We start from the raw sequence: 25,691 nt of genomic DNA, 5'->3' as shown, positions 1-25,691 counted from the left end.
ACCTAGCAAGATATGGATGGATTGCAAACTCGGCTGCCAAAGACAAGATATATGCTGACCTCTGCGGCAAAATATTGATGACATAATGCTGACCTCCAAAGCATAATGCAAATAGCTTCATACCAATTTTTACAAACGAAAGGAAGACCTTCGAATGGATTATCCTTAAAAAATCCATTAGAAGGTCGGGGGCTACACCCATTGGGTGCACCTCCGGTGCACCCCATGGATTATCATTCCAAGCCGAGATAGTGCCGACTTCTAAAGTGAAGGACAAGATTAAAAGACCAACCCTCAACCAGGATGTAGGAGCACAAATGGAGATAATTTCCGGGAAAGACCTTCGAGTAGATTGTTTTCTAAAATCTACTCAAAGGTCGGGGGCTACACCCATTGGGTGCACCTCCGGTGCACCCAATGAAGTTCAGAATCCTACAAGTCGAAATGCCGACCTCTAAGGCACAAGCATGAAATTAAGCTTTGGTCAAACGAGTGATCGGGGCAAGAGAAGACAGCAGGAAGTCATTTTTTGGACCTTGGATCTTTGGGTTGATTACCTCCAAATTAACCCAAAGATCGGGGGCTTGTGGGGGATAGATATCCCCTGGGTCCACTAAAGGAGTAAAAGACCTCACGAAAGGCCCAAGGGCCCAATAAATCGTAAGGTCATTCCTTCGTGGGCCTGAGGAGAAACGACCAACAAAGCAGAGAAGACGTAAGACCGGATTGATGCAAACCCGGACGGCCCACAACGTCGAGCGAGTAAATCGCAACGGAGACCCGACTTTCCCGCGCTGGAGCCCTCATGCTACGGAGCCATGCAAGGATAAGTCGGCGAAGGTTACGTAGGGATAAACTCAGGAGGTTCACTACCTTTTAGCTACTTGTTGTTATCATATCCACATGTACTGCCCCACGGTCGAGTATATAAGGCCTAGGGGGCACCCCTTCAGAACGATCGACCCTATCTTACTCAGCCACCCACCTTAACTCTCTGTGTCCTCAATCCAGAGAGCCCCCCTTGTAACCTCGTTTACATACTCACCAGGACGTAGGGTATTACGCATTTTCTAAGCGGCCCGAACCTGTAAATCTTATCTATTGTCCCTTGTGTGATCGACACGAACCATTTTGCTACAGTCGTTGACACTGTCCTACTCCTAAAAACACCTTGAGGGGCAACCCCGGGTGTGCGGTCGGACCCAAAACACCGACACGGCTCCCCGAGGACGAGGGCCTACGACGATCAAAGCAACCAAGCTAGCCGAGAAGTCTCGCTGGACCAGCTGGAAGAGGCTCGGGACAAGGCCTTACTACACTCGGCGCGGTATCAGCAGTCCCTGCGGCGCTACCACGCCCGAGGGGTCCGGCCCCGGGACCTCCAGGTGGGCGACCTGGTGCTTCGGCTGCGGCAAGACGCCCGAGGGAGGCACAAGCTCACGCCCCCCTGGGAGGGGCCATTCGTCATCGCCAAAGTTCTGAAGCCGGGAACGTACAAGCTGGCCAACAGTCAAGGCGAGGTCTACGACAACGCTTGGAACATCAAACAGCTACGTCGCTTCTACCCTTAAGATGTTTTCAAGTTGTTCATATACCTCGCACCCACGCAGAGTTTAGTCATCAAGGAAGGGTCGGCCTCGCCTCGGCAAAGCCCGACCCTCCCTCGGGGGCTAAAAGGGGGGAACCCCCTCTGCGTCGAAATTTTCCTCGAAAAAAGATCTCTTCTGCCAGAATATCTTTCGTGCTTTTTGACTACTTCGAAAAGTGGGTCCTGGAAACGACGGAGTACACGTAAGCAGCCAAGGCTGACCGAGCCGAGGGACTCCTACGCCTCCGGTATACGGATACCTCACTCATCACCTTCTGCGATAAGTAACTCGCGTTCGGATAAAGTGATTCCGCGGACCGAACAAGTCTTTACGTTTGGAAGCCCTTCTGCCGAAGCAATCCTTCGAGCCTTCTCGACTGAGTCGGTGACAGGGCCCCATGGACGGGTGAAAGTACGCGTAAGCGGCAAGGCCGACCGAGCCGAGGGACTCCCACGCCTCCGGGATACGGATACCTCACTCATCACCTTCCGCGAGAAGCAACTCCCACTCACACAAACATCCCTGTTACCGACAAAAAAGTCCAGATACTCGAAACAAGAGGAAAAGAGACGCAGCTTTACAACGCAGCGAGGGTGTGTTTTCTGGCCTCAGCGGCCGCAGAAGGCACACGCTACAAGACAATCTGATCCTGCAGGCTCGGGTCTTCACGCTGGAAGGGAGCTGTAGCACCCTCGGCATCGACGATACCTTCAGCAAAGTCCGACCCAGCCTCGGACGGCGACGCGGTCCAGGGACTTCTCCGAGAATCCGGCCCGAGCAGGCAGCTCAGCCGGTTACCCCAGGGGCCTCGGCCAACCATCTTCCAAGGGCGCCAGCCCAGTCCGAGGCCTCGGCTGATCAACTCCGGTATCAGTCCCGCTGACGGACAACCCGGCTAGGCTCCGGCCAACCAGGTTTTCATTTTTCAAGCCAACTCCGCCTCTGTTCGTGCTGATATCGCTACCCCTGGCCTCGGCTCGTCGAAGAGCAGCCAAGGGGTCTCTTTAACTAAGCTAGAGGAGCCTCAGACAATAAGGCCGATCGAGCCGAGGGACACCCACGCCTCCGGGATACGGATACCTCACTCGTCACCTTGACACGGGGCGACTCATGCTTGGTGAAGCGGTTCAGATAATCAACAGGCGAGTCTTAGTGCTCGAAAATGAGGAAAAAACACGGCTCTGTGCCAAAATTACACACATGTTCAGGCCTCGACAGCCACAATGAACAAAAAAACACCGGCATTCGAAGTGCCATTACAAACGGAACTCCGGTTCCCCCCTCCGCAGGTACGAACAGCCCCACTCGATAGGGGTGGGCCTGCGGAGCAACAGAAGACTGACGAGCGGCTCGCCGCCGCCCGCTCTGACTACGACGACAACGACCCCCGCTCCGGATGGTCGAGCTGCAGCAGCGCAGGCCTCAGGGTGGGCGCTGCTGCAATCTTGCCCTCGCCCACACCGACGCTCGAGGGGCGAGGACAAGTACGAAGAACCGGGGGCCCGAAGCGCGGATGGTGGCGGTGACCCCATCGGTGACGGGGACTTCTCGAGCCGCCTCCGCCTCGGCACCAACGGCAGGGGCCATCGGCCCCCCGGCAGATCCCCACTCAAATCCTCCCGGGCGAGTGGGGCACCGACCTCCGCGTGAGGGCGCCATCCCGGTGCAAAGGCAGGACAACCCCAGAACACGAACGCCGCCCTAGCAGCGCGCGGCATCGTGGGTGGTCCTCCCGAGCACACGGCGCGGCAGCCGCACTCCGGCAGGAGGGGCCGCCGGGAGCCAAGCCGACGACTCCGACACGCTGGAGGTGACGACGCCCGCCATCGACCAACCCCACGTTGTCGAAGTCCGGGCCGCCCGCAGGGCCAGTGAGCGCCCTCTCCCTCGAACGCCGCAGGAGAGGGTGACCCACGAACCCGCGCGGGAGGTAGAGCGCCGGCTCAGCCCGGCCCCCACCCCAGCGAGGATGATGAACATCCTTGAAGCTGAGGGTGGGACCAAGATCGCAGCCCGGCTTGCTTCTCCCCACCCAGAAACTGGTGGTCACCATCTTGGGTGACCGCCGGCGGGGGGGTGCAGCCGGGCTGGCTGATGAAAATCCTTGAAGCCGAACGATGGCTAAAAGGTACCAACTCCCACGGAGTTGCGTTCCTCCAACGATGAGGCGAAAAGACGGCGGGTTCCCCCCATCCGGGGGCTTGGAAGGCGGAAAGGCGCGACGCATAAGGGAGGAAGAAGACATGGTCGCCTTCCGAAAGGGGTCGCCCTCCTTTTAAAGGCAACTCTCCCTACGTGCGCCCCCAAACGTCACAGGCTGAGTCTTCTCCAACACGCTCCAAGGCCCTTCCCTGCGGCGCGGGGGCTGGGTCCCGCAGGTCATGCAAGCCGGCTCAGAGCAGAAGAAGCCAAAGCGCCGCGCGTGGTGCACACAACCGCCCAGCAGTTACAAGCGACCCCCCACTTTTGCCCAGACCAACGGGCGGAAGGGGCGGGCAGCCATGCAGGCGGCATGCAATCGCGCCACGCGGACACGCTTCTCTGACTCCCAACACGCCGGCATGGAGGCCCAGGCCCACGCGTCACGCAACCGGCGCGCCAGATGCTGCATGCAAGCAACCGCACCGCCACTTGCGCCACCACCGCGCCTCTTCGGTTGCGGAACCAATACCGCGACTCGAGGCGGCCCAGCGCGCGACCCAGGAGCGCCAGCCTGGCGCGACGGTCAATACGGCCGAAAGTGGGCCGGCGGTAATGACGGTGGCAGGCGGGCGGGAGCAGCGGTCACGTCGTCGGCCAGACTCACGTCCCATCCGGGGCAGCAAGAGAACCCCCTCTCACGGCGTGAAGACAGGGCGCCCGTGATCCGTTCCTCGAACGGCTCGCGCACGCGCAACGACCGCCCTGCCAATAACTCACCCCATCGCATTAACTCCGCGGCGGGACAGGCGGCGCTTCTGGCAGGAGAAGCGAGCGACGCTTCGCCTTCGCCGTAATAACCGCGCCAAAAAAGGTACGCCACGTCGTTTGATTTCGTATCCTTTTCCTTTTTTCCTCTTTCTCTATCTCTTGCAACAGGGACCGGGAAAGGGGGATACCCCGAAAAGGATCCTTCCCTGTGAAGGAACCGGGCTCCGAGCCCCCCTACTGATCAGAGGTTCGAAGGCTGGCCCTCCGAGGGGTTCAACAGTCGCCTCAGATCGCGTGGGCCCTACACCCACTACTGGTCAGAGGTTCGAAAGTCGGCCCCCCGAAGGGCTCCACGGCCGCCTCAGGCTACTCGGGCTCCACACCCATTACTGATCAGGGGTTCGAAGGCTGGCCCCCGAAGGGTTCACAGTCGCCTCAGACGCCGAGCGAGGGATGACTAGGGGTACGTTCGATACATAACCAAGGCTCGGGCTGCGCTCCTGAGGTACCCTAGGACATTTCCGAGACCAGCGGGAGCGATCTTGTAACGGAATCCCATCGGAGGGAGGCATCGAGCCCTCGGACCCCGTCGCCAGGAGACCGGGTCCGGCAGATCACCCGCAGGTACTTTTGGGCGTGCCTCTGGGCCCCTAGCCGACCCCCAACAAACGGGGCACGGACGTCCACTCGGATTACCCGCTTGCAGCTCACCGGAGACACCATGTTTGGTGCCCATCGAGGGTAACATGACGCTCTCCCCCCCTCCTCCTTGTGGAAAGGCGACGTAGGGGCGTATGTAAAAAAGCCGAGTCTGTCCCTGATCGTCCTCTCGCCCTGTGCGGAGGCTCGGGGGCTGCTCTCGCAAACCCGGCTCCGGCCGAACCGTTGACAGCGTCAACATACCGGCCCGAGAACTTGGGCCCCGACCGTGCACCCGGGCTACGGCCAGTTCGCATGAGGGAACAACCAGACCAGCTGAAGCATTACGCAAGGCATTAAGACCTCGGGGGAGTGAAACCACTCCTCCGAGGCCTCGGGGGCTACACCCGGCGGGTGCGCTCGCGCGCACCCAACGGAACAAAATGCAACCGAGAAAGGCTGGTCCCCTTGCAAAAAAGTGCGACAAAAGCCTCCAAGCGAGTGCTAACACTCCCTTTGAGGCTCGGGGGCTACTGTCGGGGACCATAATTAGGGGTACCCTCAAGACGCCTAATTCTCAGCTGGTAACCCCCATCAGCATAAAGCTGCAGAGGCCTGATGGGTGCGATTAAGTCAGGGATCAGTCCATACGAGCGACTCGATCACGCCTCGCCCGAGCCTAGCCTCGGGCAAGGGAAGCCGACCCCGAGGGGTTTCCGTCTCGCCCGAGGCCCCCCTTTTAACGGCGGACACATCTCCGGCTCGCCCGAGGCCTTGCCTTCGCTAAGAAGCAACCCTGACTAAATCGCCACGCCGACCGACCGAGTCGCAGGAGCATTTAACGCAAAGGTAGCCTGACACCTTTATCCTGACGCGTGCCCCCCGGCAGAGCCAAAGTGACCGCCGTCACTTCGCCGCTCCACTGACCGGTCTGACAGAAGGACAGCGCCGCCTGCGCCACTCCGACTGCAGTGCCACTTGACAGACTGAGACTGACAGGCCGTCAGGCCTTGCCAAAAGCGCCATAGGAAACTCCGCTCCGTCCGACCCAGGGCTCGGACTCGGGCTAAGCCCCGGAAGACGGCGAACTCCGCTCCGCCCGACCCAGGGCTCGGACTCGGGCTAAGCCCCGAAAGACGGCGAACTCCGCTCCGCCCGACCCAGGGCTCGGACTCGGGCTAAGCCCCGGAAGACGGCGAACTCCGCTCCGCCCGACCCAGGGCTCGGACTCGGGCTAGGCCCCGGAAGACGGCGAACTCCGCTCCGCCCGACCCAGGGCTCGGACTCGGGCTCAGCCCCAGAAGACGGCGAACTCCGCTCCGCCCGACCCAGGGCTCGGACTCGGGCTAAGCCCCGGAAGACGACGAACTCCGCTCCGCCCGACCCAGGGCTCGGACTCGGGCTCAGCCCCAGAAGACGACGAACTCCGCTCCGCCCGACCCAGGGCTCGGACTCGGGCTCAGCCCCAGAAGACGGCGAACTCCGCTCCGCCCGACCCAGGGCTCGGACTCGGGCTAAGCCCCGGAAGACGACGAACTCCGCTCCGCCCGACCCAGGGCTCGGACTCGGGCTCAGCCCCAGAAGACGACGAACTCCGCTTCGCCCGACCCCAGGGCTCGGACTCCGCCCCGGCCTCTGCCGAATGACCTCCGCCTCGCCCGACCCAGGGGCTCGGGCTCGGGCTCGGCCACGGAAGACAGACTCAACCCCGGCTTTGGAGGAGCCCCCACGTCGCCCGACCTCGGGCGCGGGCCCGCCACGTCAACAGGAAGCGCCATCATCACCCTACCCCGAGCTGACTCGGGCCGCAAAGAACAAGACCGGTGTCCCATCTGGCTAGCTCCGCCAGATAGGCAATGATGGCGCCTCACGTGCCCTGTGACGACGGCGGCTCTCAGCTCTCTTACGGAAGTAGGAGGACGTCAGCAAGGACTCGACCGCTCCGACAGTTGTCCCTCCGCCAGGCTCCGTTGCTCCTCCGACGGCCACGACATCACACCGACTGGGTGCCAAGATCTCTCCGGCTGCCACATCGGCATGTACTTAGGGCGCTAGCTCTCCCTCGCTAGACACGTAGCACTCTGCTACACCCCCATTGTACACCTGGATCCTCTCCTTACGCCTATAAAAGGAAGGACCAGGGCCTTCTTAGAGAAGGTTGGCCGCGCGGGGACGAGGACGGGACAGGCGCTCTCTTGGGGCCGCTCGTTTCCCTCACCCGCGTGGACGCTTGTAACCCCCTACTGCAAGCGCACCCGACCTGGGCGCGGGACGAACACGAAGGCCGCGGGATTTCCACCTCTCTCACGCCCGTCTCCGGCCACCTCGCTTCCCCCCTTCGCGCTCGCCCACGCGCTCGACCCATCTGGGCTGGGGCACGCGGCACACTCACTCGTCGGCTTAGGGACCCCCCGGTCTCGAGACGCCGACAACGACGGGTCCGAAGAGGTCCATATGTAGCAGCTCCAGGGGTCTTGATGTTGTCATCACATTTTTGGTGTGATGAGAGCCTCCCACCTGTTTCCCTGCTTGATAAGCTGCACAAGGTCTATCTTTTTCGAATTGCACGTTAGTCAAACCTATCACGTGTTCTCCCTTTAGAAGCTTGTGGAGGTTCTTCATCCCCACATGCGCTAAGCGGCGATGCCACAACCAGCCCATGCAAGTCTTAGCCATTAAGCATGCATCTAGACCGGCCTCTTCTTTTGCAAAATCAACTAAGTAAAGTTTGCCGTTTAGCACACCCTTAAAAGCTAGTGAACCATCACTTCTTCTAAAGACAGACACATCTACATTTGTAAATAGACAGTTATATCCCATATTACATAATTGACTAACAGATAGTAAATTATATCCAAGAGACTCAACTAAAAACACATTAGAGATAGAGTGCTCATTGGATATAGCAATCTTGCCTAAACCTTTTACCTTGCCTTGGTTCCCATCACCGAATATTATTGAATCTTGGGAATCCTTGTTCTTGACGTAGGAAGAGAACATCCTCTTTTCCCCCGTCATATGGTTTGTGCATCCGCTGTCGATAATCCAGCTTGAACCCCCAGATGCATAAACCTGCAAGGCAAATTTAGGCTTGGGTCTTAGGTACCCAACTCTTGTTGGGTCCTACAAGGTTAGTCACAATTGTCTTAGGGACCCAAATGCAAGTTTTGTCACCTTTGCATTTGGCCCCTAACTTCCTAGCCAATACCTTCTTACCCTTTCTACAAATGGCAAATGAAGCATTGCAAGCATGATATATTGTAGATGGTTCATTAACTTTCCTAGGAATATTAACAACATTTCTCCTAGGCATATTATGAACAACATTTCTTCTACCAACATTTCTATCATGCACATAGGAAGAACTAGAAGCAAGCATGGCATGAGAGTCAAAAGCATCATAAGCATTATAATTCCTGTAAGTATTTCTAGATTGTCTCCTATCATGGTACATAAAAGCATGGTTCTTTTGTACACTATTAGCCATAGGGGCCTTCCCTTTCTCCTTGGTGGAGATGGGAGCCTTATGGCTTGTTAAGTCCTTGGCTTCCCTCTTGAAGCCAAGTCCATCCTTAAATGAGGGGTGTCTACCAATCGTGTAGGCATCCCTTGCAAATTTTAGGTTATCGAAATCACTTTTGCTAGTCTTAAGTTGGTCATTAAGACTAGCTATTTTATCATTTAATTTAGAAATTGAAACTAGGTGTTCACTACAAGCATCAATATCAAAATCCTTACACCTAGTGCAAATCATAACATGTTCTACACAAGAATTAGATTTATTAGCTGCTTCTAATTTAGCATTTAAATCATTGTTAACACCTTGTAAAGTAGAAATGGTTTCATGACAAGTAGATAGTTCATAAGAAAGCATCTCATTTCTTTTAACTTCTAAAGCATAGGATTTTTGTGCCTCTACAAATTTATCATGTTCATCATACAACAAATCCTCTTGCTTTTCTAAAAGCCTATTCTTATCATTTAAGGCATCAATTAATTCATTAATTTTATCTACCTTGGTTCTATCTAGGCCCTTAAATAGACATGAATAAACTATTTCATCCTCATCACTAGATTCGTCCTCACTTGAAGAAGCATAAGTAGAGTCTCGAGTACATACCTTCTTCTCACTTGCCATAAGGCATGTGTGACGCTCGTTGGGGAAGAGGGATGACTTGTTGAAGGCGGTGGCGGCGAGTCCTTCATTGTCGGAGTCAGACGAGGAGCAGTCTGAATCCCACTCCTTGCCAAGATGAGCCTCGCCCTTTGCCTTCTTGTAATTCTTCTTTTTCTCCCTCTTGTTTCCTTTTTCCTGGTCACTATCATTGTCGGGACAGTTAGCAATAAAATTACCAAGCTTACCACATTTGAAGCATGAGCGCTTCCCCTTTGTCTTGGTCTTGCTTGGCTGCCCCTTGCGACCCTTTAGCGCCGTCTTGAATCTCTTGATGATGAGGGCCATCTCTTCATCATTAAGTCCGGTCGCCTCAATTTGTGCCACCTTGCTAGGTAGCGCCTCCTTGCTTCTTGTTGCCTTGAGAGCAAGGGGTTGAGGCTCGTTGATTGGACCATTCAATGCGTCGTCCACGTACCTCGCCTCCTTGATCATCATTCGCCCGCTAACGAATTTTCCAAGGACTTCTTCGGGCGACATTTTGGTGTACCTGGGATTCTCACGAATATTATTCACCAAATGAGGATCAAGAACGGTAAAGGACCTTAGCATCAATCGGACGACGTCGTGGTCCATCCATCGCGTGCTTTCGTAGCTCCTTATTTTGTTGATAAGGGTCTTGAGCCGGTTGTATGTTTGGGTTGGCTCTTCGCCCCTTATCATCGCGAATCGTCCAAGCTCGCCCTCCACCAACTCCATCTTGGTGAGCAAGGTGACGTCGTTCCCCTCATGTGAAATCTTGAGGGTGTCCCAGATCTGCTTGGCGTTATCCAAGCCGCTCACTTTGTGATATTCATCCCTGCACAATGAAGCTAGAAGAACAGTAGTAGCTTGTGCATTCTTATGAATTTGCTCATTAATAAACATGGGACTATCCGAACTATCAAAGTGCATTCCACTCTCTACAATCTCCCATATACTAGGATGGAGAGAGAACAAGTGACTACGCATTTTGTGACTCCAAAATCCGTAGTCTTCTCTATCAAAATGAGGAGGTTTACCAAGTGGAATAGATAATAAATGAGCATTTGCACTTTGAGGAATACACGAATAATCGAAAGAAAAGTTTGAGTTAACCGTCTTTCGTTTGTCGTAGTCGTTGTCGTCGTTGTCCTTGTGGGAAGAAGTGGACTCATCACTGTCGTCGTAGTAGACGATCTCCTTAATGCGCCTTGTCTTCTTCTTCTTCCCATCTTTTCGTCTATGACCCGAGCCCGAGTCGGTAGGCTTGTCATCCTTTGGCTCGTTGACGAAGGACTCCTTCTCTTTATCGTTGATCATGATACCCTTCCCCTTAGGATCCATCTCTTCGGGCGGTTAGTCCCTTTGTGAAGAGAACGGCTCTGGTACCAATTGAGAGCACCTAGAGGGGGGGTGAATAGGTGATCCTGTAAAACTTAAAAACTTAAGCCACAAAACTTGGTTAAGTGTTAGCACAATAATCACCAAGTGGCTAGAGAGAAGTCTTAGCAAAACACAATAACCACAAGAGAACAATCACAGAGATGACACAGTGGTTTATCCCGTGGTTCGGCCAAGACCAACGCTTGCCTACTCCACGTTGTGGCGTCCCAACGGACGAGGGTTGCAATCAACCCCTCTCAAGTGGTCCAAAGACCCACTTGAATACCACGGTGTTTTTCTTGCTTTACTATATCCCGTTTGCGAGGAATCTCCACACTTTGGAGCCTCTCGCCCTTACACTTAGATGATCACAAAGAGGCACGGAGTAAGGGGGAATAAGCAACACACTCAAGACAAGAAATCACAGCAACACCACGCACACAAGTCGCAACAAGAGCTCACAACACAACTCAATGAGTTCTCAACTCAACAAGAGCTCTAATTGCTATCGCAAAGAATCAAAGGCGCGGAATCGATGTCTTGGTGCTTAGGAATGTTGTAGGAATGCTTGGTGTACTCCTCCATGCGCCTAGGGGTCCCTTTTATAGCCCCAAGGCAGCTAGGAGCCGTTGAGAGCAATCTAGGAAGGCTGATCTTGCCTTCTGTCGATTGGCGCACCGGACAGTCCGGTGCACACCAGACACTGTCCGGTGCCCGATTTCCTTCCTTAAATATCGAAGCCGACCGTTGCAGATTTGGGAGCCGTTGGTGCACCGGACACACCGGACAGTCCGGTGCCCCCTTCTAGCCGTTGGCTCGGCCATGTGTCCCGCGCGGATTGCGCGGCCGACCGTTGGCCCAGCCGACCGTTGGCTCACCGGACAGTCCGGTGCACACCGGACAGTCCGGTGAATTATAGCCGTACGTCGCCGGTGAATTCCCGAGAGCGGCCACTTCGCTCAAGCTAGCCTGGCGCACCGGACACTGTCCGGTGCACCACCGGACAGTCCGGTGCTCCCAGACTGAGCAGAGTTTGGCTGCTCGAGCCATCTCTTCTCCAACTCGATTTTTCTGTTTCCAGCACTTAGACACAATACATTAGTCCATAAAACAATGTACTAAGTCTGAGAAACATACCTTTATCCTTGATTTGTACTTTGTCCACCTATTTACAATTAGGCACTTGTGTTGGACACTAAATCACCAAAATACTTAGAAATGGCCCAAGGGCTCATTTCCCTTTCAAAAACAGCGCCGCCTGCCCTGCTCCGACTGCTGTGCCACCCGCCAGGGTGAGGCTGACAGCAGCCAAGTCCAGCCTCAGGCGCCATAGGAAGCTCCGCCTCGCCCGACCCCAGGGCTCGGACTCAACCTCAACCCCGGAAGACGGTCTCCGCCTCGCCCGACCCCAGGGCTCGGACTCAACCTCGACCTCGGAAGACGGTCTCCGCCTCGCCCGACCCCAGGGCTCGGACTCAGCCTCGACCTCGGAGGAGTCACCGCCTCGCCCGACCTTGGGCTCGGACCGACCACGTTACAGGGGGGTACATCATTACCTACCCCTAGCTAGCTCAGGCTACGGGGAACAAGACCGGCGTCCCATCTGGCTCGCCCCGGTAAACGAGTAATGATGGCACCCCGCGTGCTCCCATGACGACGGCGGTTCTCAGCCCCTTACGGAAGCAACGAGACATCAGCAAGGTCCCGACAACCCCGACAGTTGTGCTTCTACAGGGCTCAAGCACTACTCCGACGGCCACAACATCATATGAACAGGGCACTAACACCTCTCCGACAGCCACGTCGACATGTACATAGGGATCTGGCTCCCCTCTGTCGGACACGTTAGCACATTGCTACACCCCCCATTGTACACCTGAGCCCTCTCCTTAGATCTATAAAAGGAAGGTCCAGGGCCCTCGTACGAAAAGGTGGCCGCGCGGGAGAACGGGCTGACGGACAGACTCTCCCTCTCTCTCTCCCTCGCGAACGCTTGTAACCCCCTACTGCAAGCGCATCCGCCCTGGGCGCAGGATAACACGAGCCGCGGTTCCCCTTTTTCCCCCCTTATGTTCCATCTCGCGCCGACCCATCTGGGCTGGGACACGCAGCGACAATTTACTCGTCGATCCAGGGACTCCCCGGGATCGAAACGCCGACAATGGTGGTTTACAATGTTGTATTCAAACAACAACTAGTATTTTCAAACTTTATTCACTCTTCTTATTCAAAATATTTATTGGAATATATAAAATTTTAAGTCACATTCAAACAACCTTAAGTGACAAAACAAATTATAACAAAATAAATGGCAGCTCACTATTTTTTAATAAGACGACTATATTTTATCTTAGCCAAAATACCTAGAAAGGTATGGGTTGAAAATAAACCTGACCCTCTTTTTATAACACGTCTCGGTCGCTCGCCGTCCTTTAGCAAGCATGGTGGTACTATGTGATAGCGCTTGGTGCGATTTCATGTTATGTTGGACTTATATGTGGTTTAGTGGTTTTCACGGTCAATCTATAGGGTAATGATCCACTTGTAGGAGATAGACCTACGCTCCTCGCACGTGACAAATGACTAGGGTTGGATACTGAGCTATGATGTCAGTTCAGCTCGTGAAAAAATTCAAACGAGCCAAGCCGAGTTGACGAGCAAGCCGATGAACCACGAGCATTTTGTTCAACCTTAAACATGACGATGAGTACCGTTGAAACCGGGCGTTTTATAGTAAAAATAGAGAATTGTTACTAAATAAGCCTATTTTTTAAAAAAAAGCTAAAAAAATCGGGAGCATTGGTTCGGTCGGCGTACGTCGGTGGTAGCGGGGCGAGACCCAACTTTTTTGCATTCTAGCTCTTTTGGGTTTTTTTTTGCACAATTATGTCTTTTGTAGTTTCATTTCAAAAAATGGACCATAACCTCGGCGCCGTCATCATTGGCGCCGTGGTAACACATAGTGGCGCCGACATAATTGGCGTCAACTTTTCGTACGTGGCAGCCGATGTGGCAAGTCCCAGGGGGTCGTGGCGCCGATCCCCTGGATAGCACCGGACCCGCCGTTAAGGGGGGTCGGCGTCAAGATCTATTGCGCCGATTCCCTGGGACTTGCCACATCGGCTGCCACGTAGGAAAAGTTGGCGCCAATAGTACTGACGTCGCTGTGTGTTACCTCGGCGTCAATGATGATGGCGTCGAGGTTGAGATCAATTTTTTGAAATGAAACTATAAAAGACATATTTGTGAAAAAAAAACTAAAAAGGCTAAAATCCAAAAAAAAAAGTTAGGAGCGAGGCAGGCAGGCGCCGTGACGCGATGTCAAAGCCCGAAAAGCCGGCTGGCGTGTGGGAGACTGGGAGGGGCAGCGACGCCTGGAACTGGAAGGCAGCTGCCGGATCGGCCAGACATCAGTCAGCAGCACTCCACGCATAGCCGCAGCTTTTCCTTGGAACGGATAAACGGCCGCCGCACGCAGGCCGCATTGCCGAGATGTGAAGTTGTCAACGCGGCCGGACGTACCACGGCTTCCTGCGCTCCCTGCACCAGGTTTTCCCTGTCCTGCGCACCCTTCTCCGTCCTTCCACTGAAATGAAACCGGTGGAAGAATTCATATGTTTTTCACCCCCACAGTTGGTCAGATGACAGCGTCATACACTCGTACTCCCAGCGACCCCGCACGAGCTGTCACCTGAGAGTGACAAAGGAAAAAATTTCAAGCTTGTCCGACACAAAAGTGATCAACGGGATGAGCACCGAACAAGAGACGAGCGACGAAAGCGATAGAGGTGACCGATTTTCTTATTTGCTGATTTGGTGATCCAGTATCCCGAGAAGATTGGAGTGGATTGAGAGGGAAATTAGTTTATTTCTCCCTCAATCCCCTCCAATCCTCCCGAGATCCCCTTGTCACCAAATCAACTCTCAAGGGTGATGAGCGATGCGGAAAAACGGACTACTAACAACTTCATTACAGACCCCTAGGATTCACATCAGGCTAGATGACAACTGCTCCATCCCTCTCTCTCTCTCGTTACCGACTCAACAGTTGTACACACATCAGATGGTCCAACAGGAGAAATACATCGCAGTGGCCGTGACTCTGCTGCTCTTGACCGGCAAACACACACTGATGGATGGCTGCACCTGCACAAGCTGAGGACTGCTCTCGATCCGTGATCAAATGAGAGAGTTTCTCCATCAAAGTCCTTATACTACTCCCTATTTCAAACTTTAATTTGTAAACAGCAGTGCAAAACAGTTCTTTACATACTAGTCGTTTACAAGGCGGGAGATAGTTTCAGCGCCGCTGGCTCCGTTTCCGCGATCCTGTGTTTGTGGGCATGTGAGCTGATCACACGGCATGGGTGGCCAAACGGAGTTCAAGGTCGGTTGCAGCTGCAGGTCCAGGGAATTAACAAGTTTCTCGCTTGACTCTTGCTGGCTTCGATCGACACCTGTGACACGATCACACGAGACCCTGTCTCGGCACGCCGGCCGGGTTCCCGTTCTTTTCCTGGTGTTGTGCGCAGGGAGGGAGACTTGGTCAGACGCATCGCCATGAGCCCATGACCAACCGATTCAGCCTGCAATGCACGGTCAGTCAGAGGAGAAAGAAACTGGGGTAGAAAAGGACTCGGCACTTCCGAGTTCCAACTGCCGAGCATAGTAGCGAACAATGGACAATGGATTGGGAAAATTTTGACTAACAAGGGCTGTTTGCTTCCACCAAACTCAAGTTTAATCTCTGTCATATAAATGTTTGAATGATAATTATCGGTATTAAATATAATAAAACTAATTTACATAGATGAAGACTAAAAGACTAGACTAATTTATTAAACCTAATTAAACTTATATTTGATACTTATAATTAATAATCAAAAAAATTGATGTGACCCGAACAAGGTTATTAAAGAGACAAAACGCTGAAACGATCGTGGGTGAAGTTTTGACTTTTTAAACATTTAAACAAAGTTTAAACGTAGTTTTAAACAACATAGGAAAAATATCAACAAGTTCATGCCGTATGGTTTTTCAGTACAAGGAACAGGTCTTTCACGTGCCGGCCTCACAAATCCAAGAGGAGATATGCACATTTCGGTTGGCTTCCGCAATAACTCTGTAATCCATATCCTTTGTATCCAATCAACTATAATACCCCCTCCCCCTATCTCTTTTTTTGTATCTGCACAATCTTCTATTCTATTATAATGAAACGGTAGAACCACTACCGAATGTTTCCTAAAAAATATCAACATATCATAATTTCAGACAATAATATAAAATTAAATACAAAAATCGAAAGGTTAGTGGCTTACCAAAATTTCACCCGTGAGTCGTATTGGACCCCAAAAGTAGCTAACGGACTGTGCCCAAATGTAGCTAATGGTCTAAAACGTATAAAACCCTGCGTTTTACAGTTTAGAACGCCAAAACACTAAAACGCGGTTTCAGTCTCTAATTAGAGATTTGACGTTTAAACGTAATTTTAATAACACTAGACACGAACTAAACTTTAGTGGTGTTTGGTTTCCTCAAGTAAAGTTTAGTTTATGTCGCATCAAATGTTTGAATATCAATTATAAGTTTAAAAATTTAAATAGAGGAGATTTAGCCTCCTACAATGCCCTCAATCCGAACAAACCCTTAGGTCGACAGGTTGTGCAGCTTCCAAACCGGAGCACTCGATATACCAGGATGGTAAAAGCCCGCACACTTAGGGTGTGTTTGGCTTGGCGTTGCTCCACCCCAAAGCAGCTCTGCTCCAGAGTTTAGATTGTTTCTCATAATCGGTGGCAATGGCGGGTAAATAACCCCAAACTCTGACTAGATTGCTTTTTTGGAGTTTTCGCAGCAGCAAAAGAGTACTCCAAAAAATTGTACAGCAGCTCCAAAAACTCCATAGAGTTTACAACTCTGGAGTTAGAGTGTTTGGCATGCCCTGGCCAGCTCCTCCTCGGAGTTTTGCTCTGGAGCCATACCAAACACGCCCTTAATATCCATGTGGACGTGTGGTACATGTGCAGTGCACCTCTTCTATTAATAATCTCTTCTATTCAAAGCCACAAGAATTTGAGACCCTCCCCATACTCCACTTTTTGACATGTGCGAAGAACGGATCCGAAAGTTTTCTCATACTGAGCTTTGAGAGTTGCACGCTCTACCTCGAGTCCCATCATGCCTGTTGGGGCGAAGGCGTAACGCCCCCCTCGCTCGACCGTTTCATAACAGGAACAAAACATGTCGGAAGAAAAGCGAAAGCAGATGAAGACTAAAAGAGCAAAGGGAGCAGGCGAAGGCCTTGCCGGTCCCCATCAAAACCAGGAATGGCGAAGGCCTCTACGACTGCCGAAGACCTGGCGCATGGAGCACGAAGGTTACGTGTCGCCACCCGCGCGTTATTGTAACTGTTGAGCATAGTAGCGAACAATGGACAATGGATTGGGAAATTTTTGACTAACAAGGGTTGTTTGCTTCCACCAAACTCAAGTTTAATCTCTGTCATATAAATGTTTGAATGATAATTATCAGTATTAAATATAATAAAACTAATTTACATATATAAAGACTAAAAGAATAGACTAATTAATTAAACCTAATTAAACTTATATTTGATACTTATAATTGATAATCAAAAAAATTGATGTGACACGAACAAGGTTATTAAAACGATAAAACGCCGAAACGCTCGTAGGTGAAGTTTTGACTTTTAAACACTTAAACAAAGTTTAAACATAGTTTTAAACAACATAGGAAAAATATCCACATATCATTATTTCAGACAATAACATAAAGTTAAATACAAAATGTCAGCGTTTCGAGACAGGGGGTCCCTAAGCCGACGAGTGAGTGTGTTGCGTGCCCCAGCCCAGATGGGTCGAGCGCGTGGGCGAGCGCGAAGGGGGGAGAGGCGAGGTGGCCGGAGTCGGGTGTGAGAGAGGTGGAAGTCCCGCGGCCTTCGTGTTCGTCCCGCGCCCAGGTCAGGTGCGCTTGCAGTAGGGGGGTTACAAGCGTCCACGCGGATGAGGGAAGCGAGCGGCCCCAAGAGAGCGCATGTCCCGTCCTCGGTCCCGCGCGTCCAACCTTTTCTAAGAAGGCCCTGGTCCTCCCTTTTATAGTCGTAAGGAGAGGATCCAGGTGTACAATGGGGGTGTAGCAGAGTGCTACGTGTCTAGCGGAGAGAGAGCTAGCGCCCTAGGTACATGCCAATATGGCAGCCGGAGAGGTCTTGGCACCTTGCTGGCGTGATGTCGTGGCTGTCGGAGGTGCGACGGAGCCTGGCGGAGGGACAGCTGTTGGGGCGGTCGAGTCCTTGCTGACGTCGCCCTACTTCCGTAAGAGAGCTGGGGGCCGCCGTCGTCACAGAGCTTGTGGAGCGCCATCAATGCCCATCCGGCGGAGCTGGCCGGATGGGACGCCGGTCTTGTTCTACGTGACCCGAGTCGATTCGGGGTAGGACGATGATGGTGCTCCCTGTTGACGTGGCGGGTCTGTGCCCTAGGCAGGGTGACGTGGGGGCTCCTCCGAAGCCGAGGTTGAGTCTGTCTTCTATTGCCGAGGCCGAGCCCGAGCCATGGGGTCGGGCGAGGCGGAGGTCGTTCGGCCGAGGCCAGGGCGGAGTCCGAGCCCTGGGGTCGGGCGAGGCGGAGTTTCGTCGTTTTCCGGGTCTTAGCCCGAGTCCGAGCCCTGGGGTCGGGCGAGCGGAGTTCGCCGTCTTCCGGGTCTTAGCCCGAGTCCGAGCCCTGGGGTCGGGCGGAGCGGAGTTCGCCGTCTTCCGGGTCTTAGCCCGAGTCCGAGCCCTGGGGTCGGGCGGAGCGGAGTTCGCCGTCTTCCGGGTCTTAGCCCGAGTCCGAGCCCTGGGGTCGGGCGGAGCGGAGTTCGCCGTCTTCCGGGTCTTAGCCCGAGTCCGAGCCCAGGGGTCGGGCGGAGCGGAGTTCGCCGTGGCGCCTTTGGCAAGGCCTGACTGCCTGTCAGATTCACTCTGTCGAGCGGCACCGCAGTCGGAGTGGCGCAGGCGGCGCTGTCCTTCTGTCAGACTGGTCAGTGGAGCGGTGGAGTGACGGCGGTCACTTCGGCTCTGCCGGGGCGCGTGTCAGGATAAAGGTGTCAGGCCACCTTTACGTTAAATGCTCCTGCAATTTGGTCAGTCGGTGTGGCGATTTAGTCAGGGTTGCTTCTGAGCGAAGCCAAGGCCTCGGGCGAGCCGGTGATGCGTCCGCCGTAAAAAGGGGGGCCTCGGGCGAGATGGAAGTCTCTCGAGGTCGGCTGCCCTTGGCCGAGGCTAGGCTTGGGTGAAGCGTGATCGAGTCACTCGTGTGGACTGATCCCTGACTTAATCGTACCCATCAGGCCTTTGCAGCTTTATGCTGATGGGGGTTACCAGCTGAGAATTAGGCGTCTTGAGGGTACCCCTAATTATGGTCCCCGACAGTAGCCCCCGAGCCTCGAAGGGAGCGTTAGCACTCGCTTGGAGGCTTTCGTCGCACTTTTTTGCAAGGGGACCAGCCTTTCTCGGTTGCATTTTGTTCCGGTGGGTGCGCGCGAGCGCACCCGCCGGGTGTAGCCCCCGAGGCCTCGGAGGAGTGGTTACACTCCTTCGAGGTCTTAACACCTTGCGTAATGCTTCGGCTGGTCTGGTCGTTCCCTCATGCGAGCTGGCCGTAGCCCGGGTGCACGGTCGGGGCCCAAGCTCTCGGGCTGGTATGTTGACGCTGTCAACGGTTCGGCCGGGGCCGGTTTTTGCGAGAGCAGCCCCCGAGCCTCTGCACAGGGCGAGAGGACGATCAGGGACAAACTCGGTTTTTTTACATACGCCCCTACGTCGCCTTTCCGCAAGGAGGAGGGGGGGAGAGCGCCATGTTACCCTCGATGGGCACCGAACATGGTGTCTCCGGTGAGCTGCAAGCGGGTAATCCGAGTGGACGTCCGTGCCCCTTCGTTGGGGGTCGGCTAGGGGCCCAGAGGCACGCCCAAAAGTACCTGCGGGTGATTTGCCGGACCCGGTCCCCTGGCGACGGGGTCCGAGGGCTCGATGCCTCCCTCCGATGGGATTCCGTTACAAGATCGTTCCCGCTGGTCTCGGAAATGTCCTAGGGTACCTCGGGAGCGCAGCCCGAGCCTTGGTTATGTATCGAACGTACCCCTGGTCATCCCTTGCTCGGTGTCTGAGGCGACTGTGAACCCTTCGGGGGCCAGCCTTCGAACCCCTGATCAGTAATGGGCGCGGAGCCCGAGTAGCCTGAGGCGGCCATGGAACCCTTCAGGGGGCTGGCCTTCGAACCCCTGACCAGTAGTGGGTGTCGGGCCCACGCGATCTGAGGCGACTGTTGAACCCTTCGGAGGGCCAGCCTTCGAACCCCTGATCAGTAGGGGGGGCTCGGAGCCCGGTTCCTTCGCGGAGAAGGATCCCTTTCGGGGTATCCCCCTTTCCCGGTCCCTGTTGCAAGAGATAGAGAAAGGGGAAAAAGGAAAAGGATACGAAATCGAACGACGTGGCGTACCTTTTCTGACGCGGTTATTACGGCGAAGGTGAAGCGTCGCGCGCTCCTCCCGTCAGAGGCGCCGCCTGTCCCGCCGCGGAGTTAATGCGACGGGGCGAGTGGTTGGCGGGGCGGCCGTTGCGCGTGCGCGATCCGTTCGAGGAACGGGTCACGGGTGCACCGTCTTCACACCGTGGGAGGAGGCTCCCTTGCTGTCCCGGGATGAGACGTGAGCCTGGCTGACGACGTGACTGCTGCGCCCGCCCGCCTGCCACCGCCATTACTGCCGGCCCACTTTCGGTCGCTTTGACCAACGCACCAGGCTGGCGCTGCTGGGTCGCCTCGAGTCGCGGCATAGGCTCCGCAACCGAAGAGGCGCGACGGTGGCACAAGCGGCGGTGCGGTTGTTTGCATGCAGCAACTGGCGCGCCGGTTGCTTGACGCGTGGGCCTGGGCTTCCAAGCTGGCGTGTCAGAAGTCGGAGAAGCGCATCCACCTGGCGCGGTTGCATGCTGCCTGCATGGCCGCCCGCCCCTTCCGCCCGTTGGTCTGGGCAAAAGTGGGGGTCGCTTGTAACCTCTGGACGGTCGTGCGCACCACGCGCGGCGGTTTGGCTTCTTCTGCCCTGAGCCGGTTTGCGTGACATGCGGGACCCAGCCCCCGAGTCGCAGGGGAGGGCCTTGGAGCGTGTTGGAGAAGACTCAGCCTGCGGCGTCTGGGGGCGCACGTAGGGAGAGTTGCCTTTAAAAGGAGGGAGACTCCTTTCAGAAGGCAACCATGTCTTCTTCCTCCCTTATGCGTCGTGTCTTTCCATCTTCCAAGCCCCGGATGGGGGGTATCCGCCGCCTTTCCGCCTCCTCGTTGGAGGAACGCAACTCCATGGGAGTTGGTACCTCTCAGCCATCGTTCGGCTTCAAGGATTTTCATCAGCCGGCCCGGCCGCACCCCTACGCCGGCGATCACCCAGGATGGTGACCACCAGTTTCTGGGTGGGGAAGAGCAAGTCGGGCTGCGATCTTGGTCCCACCCTCAGCTTCAAGGATGTTCATCATCCTCGCTGGGGTGGGGGCCACGCTGAGCCGGCGATCTACCTTCCGCGCGGGTCCACGGGTCACCCTTTTCCGCGGCGTTTGGGGGTGGAGGCGCTCGCTGGCCCTGCGGACGGCGCGGACTTAGACAACGTGGGGCTGATCGACGGCGGGCGTCGTCACCTCCAACGTGTCGGAGTCGTCGGCCGGGCTTCCGGCGGCCCCTCCTGCCGGAGGGCGACCGCCGCGCCGTGTGCACGGGAGGACCACCCACGATGCCGCGCGCTGTTAGGGCGGCGTTCGTGTTCTGGGGTGGTCCTGCTTTTGCACTGGGACGGCGCCCTCGCGCAAAGGCCGGTGCCCCACTCGTCTGGGAGGATTTGAGTGGGGATCTGCCGGGGGGCTGGTGTCCCCTGCCATCGGCGCCGAGGCGGAGGCGGCTCGAGAAGTCCTCGTCGCCGACGGGATCACTACCACCACCCGCGCCCCGGGCCACCGTGCCGGCGTGCTTGTCCTCGCCCCTCGAGCGTCGGCGGGGGCGAGGGCAAGATCGCAGCAGCGCCGGCCCACTGTCGCCGTAGTCAGAACGGGCGGCGGCGAGCCGCCCGTCGGTCTTCTGTTGCTCCGCAGGCCTTCCCCATGAAGTGGGGTCGTTCATACCTGCGGAGGGGGAACCGGAGTTCCGTTTGTAATGGCACTTCGAATGCCAGTGTTTTTTGTTCATTGTGGCTGTCGAGGCCTGAACATGTATGTAATTTCGGCACGGAGCCGTGTTTTTTTTTCTCATTTTCGAGCACTAAGTCTCGCCTGTTGATTATCTGAACCGCTTTACCAAGCATGAGTCGCCCCGTGTCAAGGTGACGAGTGAGGTATCCGTATCCCGGAGGCGTAGGAATCCCTCGGCCCGTTCGGCCTTGTTGTCTGGGGCTCCTCTAGCTTAGTTAAAGAGACCCCTCGGCCGCCCTTCGATGAGCCGAGGCCAGGGGTAGCGATATTAGTATGAACAGAGGCGGAGTTGGCTCGAGAATGGGAACCTGGTTGGCCGGAGCCCAGCCGTGTTGTCCGTCAGCGGAGCCGACGCCAAAGTCGATCAGCCGAGGCCTCGGGTCGGCCTGGCGCCCTTGGAAGCCGGTTGGCCGAGGCCTCAGGGGTAACCGGCCGAGCCGCCTGCTCGGCCCGGATTCCCGGAGGAGTCCCTGGACCGCGTCGCCGTCCGAGGTTGGGTCGGACTTTGCTGAAAATGTCGTCGATGCCGAGGGTGCTACGGCTTCCTTCAGCGTGAAGACCCGAGCCTGCAGGATCAGATCGTCTTGTAGCGTGTGCCTTCTACGGCCGCCGAGGCCAGAAAAACACACCCTCGCCGTGCTTGCGAAGCCGCGTCTTTTTTCCTCTTGTTTCGAGCATCTGGACTCTCTGTCGGTAACAGGGATGTTTGTGCGAGCGAGAGTTGCTTCTTGCGGAAGGGACGAGTGAGGTATCCATATCCCAGAGGCGTGGGAGTCCCTCGGCTCGGTCGGCCTTGCCGCTTACGCGTACTTTCGCCCGTTCATGAGGCCCTGTCCCCGACTTAGTCGAGAAAGCTTGAAGGACTGCTTCGGCAGGAGAGCTTCCGAACGTGAAGACTTGTTCGGTCCACGGAGTCGCTTTATCCGAGCGCGAGTTACTTATCGCAGAAGGTGATGAGTGAGGTATCCGTATCCCGGAGGCGTAGGAGTCCCTCGGCTCGGTCAGCCTTGGCTGCTTACGTGTACTCCGTCGTTTCCAGGATCCGCTTTCCGAAGTAGTCAAGAAGCACGAAAGTAATCCTGCTAAAAAGAGATCCTTTTTCGAGGAAAAATTCGACGCAGAGGGGGTCTCCCCCCCTTTAGCCCCCGAGGGAGGGTCGGGCTTTGCCGATGCTAGGCCGACCCTTCCTTGACGACTAAACTTTGCGTAGGTGCGAGGTATATGAATAACTTGGAAACATCTTAAGGGTAGAAGCGACGTAGCTGTTTGATGTTCCAAGCGTTGCCGTAGATCTCGCCTTGATTGTTGGCCAGCTTGTATGTTCCGGGCTTCAGTACTTTGGCGATGACGAATGGCCCTTCCCAGGGGGGCGTGAGCTTGTGCCTCCCTCGGGCGTCTTGCCGCAGCCGAAGCACCAGATCGCCCACCTGGAGGTCTCGGGACCGGACCCCTCGGGCGTGGTAGCGTCGCAGGGACTGCTGGTACCGCGTCGAGTGTAGTAAGGCCCTGTCCCGAGCCTCCTCCAGCTGGTCCAGCGATTCTTCTCGGCTAGCTTGGTTGCTTTGATCGGTGTAGGCCCTCGTCCTCGGGGAGCCGTATTCCAGGTCAGTGGGCAAGATAGCTTCAGCCCCGTAGACCAGGAAAAACGGCGTGAAACCCGTGGCACGACTCGGCGTCGTCCTTAGGCTCCAGACCACCGAGGGGAGTTCCTTCATCCACCGCTTGTCGAACTTGTTGAGGTTGTTGTAGATCCGAGGCTTGAGCCCTTGTAGAATCATGCCGTTGGCACGCTCTACTTGCCCATTCGACATGGGATGAGCCACGGCGGCCCAGTCCACCCGGATATGGTGATCCTCGCAAAAATCCAAGAATTTTTTGCCGGTGAACTGGGTGCCGTTGTCGGTGATGATGGAGTTCGGGACCCCGAAGCGATGGATGATGTTGGTGAAGAACGCCACCGTCTGCTCGGACCTGATGCTGTTCAGAGGTCGGACCTCGATCCACTTGGAGAATTTGTCGATGGCGACCAGCAGGTGCGTGTAGCCCCCGGGCGCCTTCTGCAAGGGACCGACGAGGTCCAGACCCCATACAGCGAAGGGCCAGGTGATGGGTATTGTCTGTAGAGCCTGAGCGGGCAGGTGGGTCTGCTTTGCATAGAATTGGCACCCTTCGCAGGTGCGGACAATTCTAGTGGCGTCAACCACCGCCGTTGGCCAGTAGAAGCCTTGCCGGAAAGCATTCCCGACAAGGGCTCGGGGCGCTGCGTGATGGCCGCAAGCCCCGAGTGTATTTCTTGCAGCAGCTCCCGACCTTCGGCGATGGAGATGCATCGCTGGAGGATGCCCGAGGGGCTGCGATGGTAGAGCTCCTCTTCATCTCCCAGCAAGACGAATGACTTGGCGCGTCGCGCTACCCGCCGAGCCTCGACTTGGTCGAGGGGTAGCTCTCCTCGACAGAGATATTGCAGGTACGGGGCCTGCCAATCTCGATCTGGCGTGGCCCCGCTCTGCTCTTCCTCGACGTCCAGTGCCTCGCCCTCGGGGGCCGAGGGTACCTCGGGCTGTGCCGAGGGTGCCTCGGGCTGAGCCGAGGGTACCCCGGGCTCGGGCGCGTCGTCGATCTTGACAGAGGGTTGATGCAGATCCCGGGAGAAGACGTCCGGGGGGACCGTCGTTCGCCCCGAGGCTATTTTAGCCAGCTCGTCTGCGGTTTCGTTGTAGCACCGAGCGATGTGGTTGAGCTCGAGCCCGAAGAACTTGTCTTCCAGGCGCCGAACCTCGTCGCAGTAGGCCTCCATCTTCGGGTCGCGGCAGTGGGAGTTCTTCATGACTTGGTCGATGACGAGCTGCGAATCACCGCGGGCGTCGAGGCGTCTGACCCCTAGCTCGATGGCGATCCGCAACCCGTTGACCAGAGCTTCGTACTCGGCCACATTGTTGGACGCCGGGAAATGGAGGCGCAGCACGTAGCGCAAGTGCTTTCCGAGGGGCGAGATGAAGAGCAGGCCCGCGCCGGCTCCTGTCTTCATCAGCGACCCGTCGAAAAACATGGTCCAGAGCTCCGGTTGGATCGGAGCCGTCGGCAACTGGGTGTCGACCCATTCGGCCACGAAGTCCGCCAACACCTGGGACTTGATGGCCTTCCGAGGGGCGAACGAGATCGTTTCGCCCATGATTTCCACTGCCCACTTTGCGATCCTGCCCGAGGCCTCCCGGCACTGGATGATCTCCCCCAGGGGGAAGGATGACACCACAGTTACCGGATGAGACTCGAAGTAGTGTCGCAGCTTCCGCCTTGTCAGGATCACAGCATACAGCAGCTTTTGAACTTGTGGGTAGCGGATCTTGGTCTCGGACAGCACTTCGCTGACGAAGTAGACCGGCCTCTGAACGGGCAATGCATGCCCTTCCTCTTGCCTCTCGACCACAATCGCGGCGCTAACCACCTGAGTGGTCGCGGCGACGTAGACCAAGAGGGCTTCTCCATCCGCCGGGGGCACCAAGACAGGCGCCTTCGTAAGGAGCGCCTTCAGGTTGCCGAGGGCTTCCTCGGCCTCAGGGGTCCAAGCGAAACACTCGGCCTTCCTTAAGAGGCGGTACAGAGGCAGACCTCTTTCGCCGAGGCGTGAGATGAAGCGGCTCAGGGCCGCGAGGCATCCCATGACCCTCTGTACACCTTTTAAGTCCTTGATGGGTCCCATGCTGGTGATGGCCCTGATGGTAGGGGCACGGCTCTTCGAGGGTGTGCTTGACGGGCCCCTGATGGTAGGGGCACGGCTCCTTGAGCATCTTGTCGAAGA

General features: G+C 55.8%; 1 long non-coding RNA gene across 1 annotated transcript; it reads left to right on the top strand.

Moving 5' to 3' along the window:
- The first annotated feature begins 14,038 nt into the window (after positions 1-14,038).
- LOC111589945 (uncharacterized) lies at positions 14,039-14,959 on the top strand. The gene is made up of 3 exons (XR_002749041.2): positions 14,039-14,205; positions 14,290-14,444; positions 14,633-14,959. It is a non-coding gene; the product is annotated as an uncharacterized lncRNA (long non-coding RNA).
- The last annotated feature ends 10,732 nt before the right edge of the window (positions 14,960-25,691 follow it).

Source organism: Zea mays, chromosome 8 (genome assembly GCF_902167145.1).
Source record: "Zea mays cultivar B73 chromosome 8, Zm-B73-REFERENCE-NAM-5.0, whole genome shotgun sequence".
Classification (NCBI taxonomy): domain Eukaryota; kingdom Viridiplantae; phylum Streptophyta; class Magnoliopsida; order Poales; family Poaceae; genus Zea; species Zea mays.
This window is presented reverse-complemented; position numbering and strand designations above follow the sequence as displayed.